The sequence below is a fragment of the Pinus tabuliformis genome, chromosome 6 (assembly GCF_031772625.1).
Source record: "Pinus tabuliformis cultivar Carrire ecotype Pingquan chromosome 6, CPIR1, whole genome shotgun sequence".
Classification (NCBI taxonomy): domain Eukaryota; kingdom Viridiplantae; phylum Streptophyta; class Pinopsida; order Pinales; family Pinaceae; genus Pinus; species Pinus tabuliformis.
The window spans coordinates 440,896,166-440,909,103 of NC_142292.1; positions in this window are offsets into that span (position 1 = coordinate 440,896,166).

The following is a 12,938-nucleotide window of genomic DNA, read 5'->3' on the forward strand; positions in this document are numbered from 1 at the left end:
AAGAGAGCTGAGTCACCTCTGGAGTCCGCCAGAGTATTTTCTTGGCCTGTGGAGTAAAGCCCGTCATGCCGGTGAAGTCGTTGTTGCTCTTTTGAAGAGAGCTTTGAGAAGAGGTTGAGTGCTGCAAGTTGGAACTGTGTGCTCTGAGTTGGAGTTAACAGTCAGAGCCAAAGGAGGGCTCGGTGAGGTAAGCTGGGTTGACTATTGACTTTGTTTGTTGCCGCAAGTGGTGAGGTTGTGAGAGTTCTTCTGCAAGTAGTGTGGCTGTGAACTTGCAGTCCCCCTGGAGAGATATGTTTGTGTGTAAGAACTGTGCTGCATTATGGTGTGGCTGTTGAGAAGAGGCTTGGTGCAAGCCCATGCTTGAGGACGTGAGAGAAGTTGAGTGTGTGAAGATGATTGGCCTGAGGAGGATGCCGAGTGGTAAAGAGCTGTGTGAGGCCACTTGTGAAGCTGAGTGATGTTGTGTTGTGAGAGAGTGAGCACAATGTTGTGTGGAGCTCTAAGCGATGTTTGAAGTGTGATAATGATAGAGTGCGAAGGAGCCTGGAGGGCTGAGGAAAGGCTTTGAGCCTTGTCGTTGTTTTGAGTTGAAGCAGCTATGTTTGAGAGCCGATCTGTCATCGTGCTCCCTGGAGGCATCAGGGATATGTGTGTTGAGCTTCGTTGAGGCGTAGAGCTGAAGGTCTGGTGGCAGTCTGAGGAAATCAACTGCCCTTTGGATAGTTTTCTGCTCTTTGGCTGCCGAGTGCACCTAAGGAAGTCGAGTGGAAGAGGCAAGGAGATGTGTAAAGAATTTTCACTGTTCGTTGGCATGGCATTTTGAGGAGGTGTGGTGCGTAGCAACTGTTCTGCTGCATATTGAAGATTTGTGAGGTTTTTGAGGCCGGAAGCATAGTCAGTGGGCAAGCCGTTCAAAGCCGCAAAGTTTGTGAAAGCAAAGTGGTGAGAACAGGAGTGTGGGCTATTTAGAGTTGCGAGATAGTGTGCCCTGTTGTTTGCACTGATTGGTGAGAGTTGTTTGGCGCGGGAAGGTCGCTGTGAGAGGAGCAGCATGGTGCTTTGAGTGTGGATTCTGTTTTGAGCAATGTTGCTCTTACCGACTTGGTGAAGTCTGTTGCTAAGTCTGTTATGTGAAGATTAGTGAGGTTGTTTGTGCCTGTTGTGGATCACAACGTCTTTAGTTGTGTTAAAAGAAGAGTGATGGGTCAACAGAGGAGATAGTCTCGGAGAGAATTGAAACAGGTGAAGAGAAAGAATGAAATGGCAATAGTTGTAGAAGAATATGAAATGCTTCAACCAAAAGTAGATCTGAATTAGATAGAAGAATTTGAAGACACTGATGCAATACTGAAACGATTAATGCCAGTTCTGCCAATTTTCTTAGGTAAAAATTTTAAACTTTGGGAAATAAAAATGGAGGGATTGTTTGGTTCAGTAAATTTATGGCAATTTGTTCAAGGAATTTCCATAAATTCCATTGATAAAAGTAGAGGTGCAGTAGCATTGTTTCTCATCATATCAGCTTTAGATGAAAATATTTTGTCTAATATTTTGTATGAATTTGGTGAAATATGTGATGCAAAAATATTTTGGGATATTCTTGAAATGAAATACAGTATGGAGGGTAGTGAGAAAGCTGAAGTTGATGAAGGTGTTGTTGCTAAAAGTGATTGTGTTGAAAGCATCATAGCTGGGATTAAGGCTGAAAGTATGTCTTTAGCTGACAATAGAGTAGTATGTGATATTAAGGAAACACCCTGTGATGCAGAGATTTATGAAGTCAAATTTGATGACAATTATGTATCCCATGATGAGTGGTTAAATATGATGCATGAAAAGCATCTTATTGATGAGTTGTTGTTTGGTGAGAAGAGTTGCCTACCTCCATACACAAATCAAATGTAGGACAACATGTTTGCAGCAACAGAATTGACGAAAGAGGTTGAAGACATGAATCAACCAACTATGTCAGCAAAGAAAAATGAAGGAAGCAAAGCTCTTTCCAAAGAGCACGATGAAAAAAATCAATATGGTTCTGTTTATGAATCTAACATTGTTTTTGAGTGTGCAGATATTGACAATCAGGAAGAAGCAACAAAACTTGAAGAAATTGCAAGCATTAAGGACAAGTATAAGTCCCAAGAACGTGAAGCAATGTTGAATACAAAGAATGTTAACCTGCAATCAAGAAAGGAGAAGCTCAATCACTATCTTATGACAAGAAAGGTGAAAATGAAACTGCACCAGCAAAGGAAAAGGAACAAGCATGGACCCTTTAATAAGAAGGCAAAAATGAAATGTTTTGTTGTAAGCCTAGCTGAGACTTAGACCAGCAGGCAAGTTAAATTTTAGGTAGTTGTGATTAAGGGGAGGTGTTAGACCATTAATCACAACTTCTCAAATGGCGCGACCACTATTCAGACGTCAGCAAGTTTAATGTGTCTGTGCATGAATCAGTTGAACATCATTATTACAGCAACTGGATTGATCAAGAATTCAACAGATGTTTTAAATAGAGTTTCTAGAATTCGTTGACAAAATGGGCAAGCTTCCTGAAGAAGCCACCGCCCATCGACTCCAGAAAGATCTGTGTTGTGTATAAAAACATGTTTCAGTCATCAAATAAAAACAAGTTCTAAGGTTCCAAGTGTTTTTGAGTCCCTACTCTCTGATACATGTGACTAACCGCCAAAAATACCATTCGTTTCCCTATTTTCAATTTTTCTAAGTGGAAAATATAATTATTTTTTATTAAATTAGAACATATATTATGTAAAAATGTATATATATGAATGAGATAAAAAAAAATACTGTGGGACTCTGAATTCTTGCTAGTAAATCATTTGAACTAATCAATAATTTATTAATTATTTTATATTAAAGAATTATAAAATTACTTAAATAATATAAATTACAAGATTTATTTATGAGATTTGAATTAATTGAAATAGTATTATGTTAAATCTTTTTTTTTGTCTCAAAGTTATTCATTTAAAACTTTGTGGATAAGACAAGTGAGAGAGTTTGAACTATATAGAGCATTGATTGTAAACTTAGAGGAAAGCTACAAATATGCTTTAAAAAATAGAAAGTTGATTGTATGTTCTAAAAGAAATTAGAATGGTAGTGTTTAGTACTTGAACACTATTAAGATGTGACATATGTAAGGATAAGGTCTCTAATGTCAAAATAGGAATCAAAACTTTTATAAACTTCTATAACTATTGTACTAGAGAACTTAGTTATATAAAACAAAATGTAACACCTCAAGCCAAGTACTAAAACTTTAAAACTATAAGTATGGATGAGCCCATTTGGTTGAGCCATGAGTTGAGAGTTTAGTGGGGTCCTCTGGTGAGTTTATTGTTGTGGATGAAGCCAAGGCACCTCCACGTTTTTTTTAGAAACAAAAATATAGTGTGAGAAGAATCCTTCCTTGTTTTCCCATTGTATTTAGATGAGCTAGGAGCTTCATAAGCTTAACTTCCTCTCCCTAGAGTGAATGAGCTATGAACCACTTATATGTCAATATAATTCCATAGTTCAATAGAATTTTGTGTTGCCAGTGTGAATCGAATTGACATTCTGAATGAAATCCTTTGTCTTACCTCTAACAACCTCTTATTGGAGCAAAGCTATCTTTGCTTGAACATCCACTTCAAATAACTTGATTTTCTTTCGACGATAACTTGATTTTGTTTTGATGGGTTGGAGAAGCCTTTCTCTAGAAGGAGTTAGCAACTTCTAAGGATGACTTCTAGGCACAAGTGTGATGTAGTGTTGGCCAGCTTCTATGACCTAACTTTAGGGACTCTAATGTCAAAATAGGAATCCAAATTTTTATAAACTTCTAGAAATATTATACTAGAGAACTTAGCTATATAAAACAAAATGTAACAAATCAAGACAAGTATTAAAACTTTAAACTATAAGTATGGAGGAGCCCATTTGGTTGAGTCATGAGTTGAGACTTTAGTGGGGTCCTCTTGTGAGTATATTGTTGTGGATGATGCCAAGACAACTTCATGTTTTTTTGAGAAACAAAAATATAGTGTGAGAAGAATCCTTCCTTGTTTTCCCATTCTATCTAGATGAGCTAGGAGCTTCATAAGATTAACCTCCTCTTCCTAGAGTGAATGAGCTATGAACCACTTATTATGCCAATATAATTCCATAGTTCAATATAATTTTGTGTTGTGAGTGTGAATGGAACTGACATTCTGAATGAAATCCTTTGTCTTAGCTCTAACAACCTCTGATTGGAGCAAATTTATCTTTGCTTGAAAATCTACTTCCAACAACTTGATTTTCTTTTGAGGACAACTTTATTATGTTTTGATGGGTTAGAGAAGCCTCTTTCGAGAAGGAGTTAGCAACTTCTGAGGATGACTTCTTGCCACAAGTGTCATGTAGTGTTGGCCAGCTTCTGCGACCTAACTTTAGAGCCATAAGAATGGAGAATAACCTAAAACAAAATCCACAAAAAGTGATAAACCAACTAAGGGAAAAGAGGTGGAGCAACAAGTGATATTCCTTGGACAAAACCAAGTACATCATACATCATGCATGCTTTTGTGATGGCTATTTCCAGTGCCACTACTATAGCCATAATGTGAAGGACAAAGCATCTTCAAAGTAAGAGGATCATCACATCCAGGTGATTATTCATTAAAAACTAAAGTGAGATCTACATTATGAGGAGGGGTATACCTATAGACCTTTTAATTGAAAACTAAAGTGAGATCTACATTATGTAGAGAGGTGTGATAGGAGACAACATGTGGCCTAGGTTCTATCCCAAGAATGAACAAGTAACTTCATTATTCATCTGATACTAAGAAAAGATCCAACCCTATCATAATTGGTGTGAAATATATATTTAATATAAATCATCAATATAATTTAGTAAATTATATTTAACATGGTATTATGTTCAAGCCTATGAATTTTTAAAAAATTATAATTATCTTATAAATTTCTAAAAGTATTCTCAAAATCACATTTAAAATGTAAATGTATTATAACAAAGTACATTTGAATTGTATCTACAACTTTAATCAATTTATGATTTGGCATTTTTCAATAGTCCTATCAAAATTAATTGTATAAATAAATTTGACATTTGTATAAGGACAAAAAAAAATAATACTTTTAAAATCTTCTATAATCTTTTAAATTATTCAATTTTAATAACTAGTTAATGAGCGAGGCTCATTCTATGAATATATGTGTTTCGTTGGTTTAATTAAAGTGACCATACTATGGATATGTGGTAAAAAAAATTCTATCGCTCTCAACCACAAATAAAATATTTCACATCAAAAATCTCAAACTGAGTCTCCATGTTAAGGAGAAGAATCTCACACTCACTCTCAACAATAAATAAAATATTTCGATGTCCATATAAAACAACATAATCTTATATCAACTTTATAAAAAAATAAAATGGTTAAAAAACTATATATACATTATATAAAACAATTAAAAAAAATATTATACTTAAAATATTTTAAATAATCATATTACTTTATGCTCAAATAAATTTTGATGTATTAAAAAAATACAACATAAGAAAAATACAAGTAATATATATATTCAATTTTATAATTAAAATGTATGAATTAAAAATTTGCAACCAAACTTTTCATTAAATCATCACAATCAAATCCAACTCTTATTATATTTAGATTAGGGCCAAGATATCTGGAATAAATCAATTTACTCATTAAATATGTTTAATATTTTATAAACCAAACTTTTCATTAAATCATCACAATCAAATCTAGATTAGGGCCAAGATATCTGTCATAAACCAACTTACTCATTAAAAATGCTTAATATTTTATATAAAATTGTGGGGGCGAAATATCAAAATCTATATCTACAATTTAATATTTATCATTTTTTTATAAAATATATTTTAAAAATGATAACGATACACCCCCTCACCCTTTGTCGAACGTGCATTAAAACTAAACAATAATAAAACCAGCGAGGAAGAAATTGTAACATTTGTTTAACCTCCTTCTTTGAAAGGTAGGTGGGACGACGTGAAACTATTTAGCAGGAAAGGTCGGTGATCCCACGTGATTCCCGTGTTTACCACATTTCCTTTGAATTTCATGGGATATTAAGTTATTCAAGCTATTTATAAATTGATATATTAAAAGGTGATAAAATCATATAAAAAATTGTTATTTAAGACTAAAGAGGTGGCTTAAAATAATTAATTGATAATTTAAATTTATAAAAGTGTGAATTTTTTCTATATCTATATAGTAAGTGGTATGTACACACCCTCTATCTTAATAATAAAAAAGGAATATATATCATTTTGGAAATGTACACCTTACCTATACCATATTCAGTATTGGTATCTATGCCTTTATTGGGTGATATGTTTTAATAATTGCTCTATGCTGTTAGTATGGGTGCTTTTATTTTAAAAGAAATTAGATATCATGCATGAACATATGAATATGTAATTATTCTTTCACAAGATGTCCAGAGATTATTATATATGGGTATCTATCTCTTAGGAGTAGATATTATACATTTATATCCTTAAAAAGCGAAGTAATTATAGCAGTTATTAAAGTTTATCATGGGAAAAATGCTAGTTAGGGGTGGGTAGATAGATTAGATATCTACTCTCTAACTTTGTCTATATTGTATATTATATATTTTATAATTATAAATCATAATTTTTATTTTTTCCCTTGTAAGAAGAAAGGAAAAGGGATATTATATATATACAAATATTTAGATATATTTTATTTTTACATATATGTAATCATTTTTTTAAAGAATAATTACATATTCATGTTTGCATGAATGATATTTATTTTCTCTTTAAAAGGGTATATACATTTCTTATACCATTAATATGTACTGGTATTTACCTCCTTATTGATTATGGTATAGGTAAGGTGTATCTATCCCTTATGGAGTAGATACACCTTACATATAGTATAATCAATACTGGTATACGACTTAATAAGTGTTGTATGGGCGCTTTTTTTTTTATAGGAGGTATATATGCCTTACCTATACCATTAGTATGTATTGGTATCTACCCCTTATTGGGGTAGGTAAGGCCTAAATACCCCCTAAAAAAGGAAACACCCATACTAACCCCATTGAGCAATTACTTAATGTATCGACTCTATGGAGTTAGTATAGGTACTTAGCTTTTATATTTTTAAAATTTTAAATTGTTATTTAAATTTTTTAATTTAAAATAAACAAAATTGAGCTATTTAAAAATAATTTAAATTTCATTCTAAACTAACAATTTTAATTCTCTATAGCAAAAACCTCTATCCTGAGATTTTCCATTTTTTCCTGGCCAAACATAAAATTAAAATATTATTGTTAGAGACATTCAGAATAACACTGTGTCCCAAGAGATACAACAAAAAACTCTATGATCCTCTAGTTCTGAGGGTGTGGTCTAACGATTGCTTGTGGTGGTTTAGCCCCCACAAATCTCACGGTCCATTCCCGGGCGGAGCTATGTATTGACTCTATTATGCAACTAACTCACAAATTAGAAGAAAAGACAGATGAACGCCTTCAAAATCAGCCTCTTCGAGGGGGTAACCTCCTTTACATTACACAAATGAACAATTATTGGATGATACAAATGACTAAACCTCCTTTCTATATATAGGAGTCTAAGGGGTCACAATATAATCAAAGCCGATATAACAGTAATATCATAAGGGCACAACAATAACAATAATGGGTTTCTATGGGGCACACTAATAACAATATGGGGACAATAGGGGCACAACAATAATAATAATAAGGGCTACAATGACAATAGTAATGGGGGAATCACTAGTATTATAGGGACCTAATGTGCCCCTCTCCTTCAGAAAAGTGTTGTCCTCAATGCTTGAGTAGTTCTGGTTGCTTCTATATAAAATTCTCATCCTCCCATGTGGAATCTTCAGCGGATAAGTTCTTCCACTTGATGAGATACTCCGAAATTGATCGATTTTGTAGCTGTCGAGTTCTTGTTACTGTGACTGCTTCAGGTTACAATATGATTTTTCTTTCCTTGTCAAGTTTTGGCACTATTGTTTGAAATGGGAGCTTGTCACCTATAACCTTCTTTAAACATGAAACATGGAAAACTAGGTGCACTCGGGAAGCTGCAGGAAGCTCCAATTTGTATGCCATAGTACCAATCTTTCGCAACACCTTGTATGGACCATAATACTTTGGTGATAATTTATTATCCTTCTTAGCTTGCTTGAGGGACATTTGTTTATATGGTTGTAGTTGTAGGAATACCTAGTCACCTATATCAAAAATTCTTTCACTGCGATGTTGATCTGCCTGTTGTTTCATTCTATTCTGTGCCAACGTGAGGTTATCCTTTAAGAGTTGGAGAACTTGTTGATGATGCTTGATGTGATGTTCCGCTGCTTGAACTTTATAATTTTCTCTTAAATATGATGTGATGGATGGTGGATGATATCCTTAAAGTGCCATAAATGGGGTCATTTTTGTTTTTGTATGGAAGGAAGTGTTATACCACCATTCAGCCAGAGGCAACCATTTGACCCATTGTGTCTGTTTATCAGATACAAAGCAACAAAGATATCCCTCCAAACATTTGTTTACTATCTCAGTTTTCCCATCAGATTGAGGATGATAAGATGAGCTATGAGCTAACTGAGTACTGAGACAAGAAAATAATTATGTCCAAAAATTTCCAGTGAAAATGGGATCTATGTCACTTACAATAATCTTTTGGTTTCCATGTAGCTTTTGAATTGTTCCATAAATGCAGTAGAAACTGTACTGGCTTTAAATGGATGCGATATTGCACAAAAGTGTGCATACTTGGTAAGTCTGTCAACTACCACCATGGTGACACTCTTTCCTTTGGACTTGGGTAAACTTGTGATAAAATCCATTGAAACCTCCTCCCAACATTGGCTTGGAATGGATAGAGGTTGTAATAGACCTGGGGTCTTAATTATTTCAACTTTATTTTGTTGGCAAACCAAACATGCCGCCACAAACTTTTGAATATCTGATTTAAGGCCATCCCAAAAAAATTCCTTCTTAACCCTTTGGTAAGTTTTTAAAAATCCTAAGTGCCCTCCTAAGGCAGAAGTGTGCAATTCCATAAGCATATTTTTTTTGAGTTAGGCATTCTTACATAGGTATAAGTGATCTTTGTACCATAACGAATCATTTTTCCAGCTAAATGTATTAGATGTACTGGGATCTTGTTGTAACTTTTGAATGAGTGCCCACACATTTTTCATCATTCTTCCATTCATCCCTTGCTTCGTTTATCCAATCTGGTTGGATAATAGAAATGGCACACAACAATGCTTCCACATTCTCATCATTTCTTGAGAGTGCATCTGCCACAACATTTTGCTTCCCTTTTTTGTAGATGATTTCAAAGTCATAACCCAACATATTTGTGACCCATTTTTGCTGCTCTTGAGAGGATAATCTTTGTTCTAAAAAGTATTTAAGGCTATCATGATCTGTTTTTACCTTGAAGTGTCTTCCCATTAGGTAGGGTCCTCATTTCTTAAGTGCATGTAGTATTTCCAACATTTCCTTCTCATAAATAACTTTGTGTAAATACTTTCCTTTGATTGGACGACTTTCGAAAGAAATGGGTCTTTCATCTTGCATTAAAACAACACCAATTCCATTTCTTGAAGCATCACGTTCCACAATAAAGGTTTTTGTGAAGTCTGGCGTAGCTAAGTCTCGTGCTTGGCACATTGCCTCTTTAGGATGTTCGAAGGCTTTTATTGCTTCTATAGTCCATGAAAATGCATCTTTCTTCAATAATGTTGTTAGAGGTGTTGCTATTCTCCCATAATTCTTAACAAACATGCTATAATACCCTATCAACCCGAGAAATCCTCACAGATGCTTTATGGATGTGGGGATTTTCCATTCCTTAATGGCTTTAATTTTGCTAGGGTCTACCTTAACACCTTCATGAGATGCAAAATGACCCAGGTATTCCACCTCTTGTCCTCCAAAGAAACATTTGGAGCTTTTTGCATATAATTGTTTCTCCTCCAATAGTTTGAGCACCCTGTCAACATGTTGAACATGATCCTTCCAAGACTTGTTGTAGATTAGTATATCATCAAAAAATACTAACACAAATTTTCTAAGGAAGGGTTTGAAAATGGAATTCATCAAACCTTGAAATGTAGAAGGTGCATTTGTAAGGCCAAAAGGCATGACCAAAAATTCATAATGACCCTCATGAGTTCTAAATGCTGTTTTTGGAATGTCTTTAGTCTTCATTCTGATTTGATGATATCATGAACGAAGATCCAACTTGGTGAAGTAAATTGATCCATGCAATTCATCCAATAATTCATCAATGAGAAGAATGGGAAATTTATCTTTAATAGTGAGCTTGTTGAGCTCCCTATAATCCAAACACATGCGCCATGATCCATCCTTCTTGTGCACCAATATTACTAGGGTAGAGAAAGAACTTTGAATAGGTTGAATTATACCAACCTCTAGCATTTCTGCAACCATATGTTCAATTTCACTCTTTTGGGCATAGGGATATCTGTACGGCCTTATGTTTGGAGGAACATTTCCTAGAATCAATGAATAGCATGATCATGATCACGAATAGGTGGGAGGCCTTTGGGAGTCTCAAATACCTTGGAATGATTGTCCAAATTTTTTTGAAGATCTAGAGAAATAGATGATTTCGATGTGGGAACCTCTAGCGAACATAATTGTTCAATTATGCCTCGTTGTTCCTTCTTTAGAAGATTTGTCATACCACTAGAGCTGATTATCTTTCTCTGTTTCCCTAAAATACCCATTAATTTAACTTCCTTTCCTTCCGCACACAATTTCATGAAAAGTTCTTGAAAATTAAAAGCTATTGTACCCAAGGATTGTAGCCATTGGACTCCTAGTACAACATCGACACGACCCATTGGAATGGAAATCATTGGGATATTCAATACATATTATCCCATGTATAGCTTGATATTATGGCACTTTCCAGAGCAATTTATGGTTCCTCCACTTGCAACCATCACTTGACACTTTGGTGCTGGATATAGGAATCACTAGTATTATAGGGACCTAACGTGCCCCTCTCCTTCAGAAAAGTGTTGTCCTCAACGCTTGAGTAGTTCTGGATGCTTCTGTATAAAATTCTCATCCTCCCATGTGGAATCTTCAGTGGATAAGTTCTTCCACTTGATGAGATACTTCGAAATTGATCGATTTCGTAGCTGTCGAGTTCTTGTTACTGTGACTACTTCAGGTTCTAATATGATTTTTCTTTCCTGGTCAAGTTTTGGCAATATTGTTTGAAATGGGAGCTTGTCACCTATAACCTTCTTTAAACATAAAACATGGAAAACTAGGTGCACTCAGGAAGCTCCAATTTGTATGCCATAGTACCAATCTTTTGCAACACCTTGTATGGACCATAATACTTTGGTGATAATTTATTATCCTTCTTAGCTTGCTTGAGGGACATTTGTTTATATGGTTGTAGTCGTAGGAATACCCAGTCACCTATATCAAAACTTCTTTCACTGCGATGTTGATCAGATTGTTGTTTCATTCTATTCTACGCCAATGTGAGGTTATCCTTTAAGAGTTGGATAACTTGTTAGTGATGCTCGATCTGATGTTCCACTGCTTGAACCTTAGAATTTTCTCTTAAATATGATGTGATGGATGGTGGATGATATCCATAAAGTGCCATAAATGGGGTCATTTTTGCTGCAGTATGGAAGGAAGTGTATACCACCATTCAGCCAGAGGCAACCATTTGACCCATTGTGTTTGTTTATCAGATACAAAGCAGCAAAGATATCCTTCCAAACGTTTCTTTACTATATTAGTTTTCCCAATAGATTGAGGATGATAAGATGACCTATGAGCTAACTGAGTACTGAGACAAGAAAATACTTATGTCCAAAAATTTCCAGTGAAAATGGGATCTATGTCGCTTACAATAATCTTTGGGGTTCCATGTAGCTTTTGAATTGTTTCCATAAATGCAGTAGAAACTGTATTGGCTTTAAATGGATGCGATAATGCACAAAAGTGTGCATATTTGGTAAGTCTGTCAACTACCACCATGGTGACACTCTTTCCTTTGGACTTGGGTAAACCTGTGATAAAATCCATTGAAACCTCCTCCCAACGTTGGCTTGGAATGGATAAAGGTTGTAATAGAGATGGGGTCTTAATTGTTTCAACTTTATTTTGTTGGCAAAACAAACATCTCGACACAAACTTTTGAATATCCGGTTTAAGGCCATCCCAAAAAAATTCCTTCTTAACCCTTTGGTAAGTTTTTAAAAATCTTGAGTGCCCTCCTAAGGGAGAAGTGTGCAATTCCATAAGCATCTTTTTTTTTAGTTAGGAATTCTTACATAGGTATAAGTGATCTTTGTACCATAGCGAATCATTTTTCTAGCTAAATGTAATAGATGTACTGGGATCTTGTTGTAACTTTTGAATGAGTGCCCACACTTCTTCATCATTCTTCCATTCATCCCTTGCTTCGTTTATCCAATCTGGTTGGATAATAGAAATGGTGCACAACAATGCTTCCACATCCTCATCATTTCTTGAGAGTGCATCTGCCACAACATTTTGCTTCCCTTTTTTGTAGATGATTTCAGAGGATAATCTTTGTTCTAAAAGGTATTTAAGACTATCATGATCTGTTTTTACCTTGAAGTGTCTTCCCATTAGGTAGGGTCGTCATTTCTCAAGTGCATGTAGTATTGCCAACATTTCCTTATCATAAATAACTTTGTGTAAATACTTTCCTTTGATTGGACGACTTTCGAAAGAAATGGGTCTTTCATCTTGCATTAAAACAACACCAATTCCATTTCTTGAAGCATCACATTCCACAATAAAGGATTTTGTGAAGT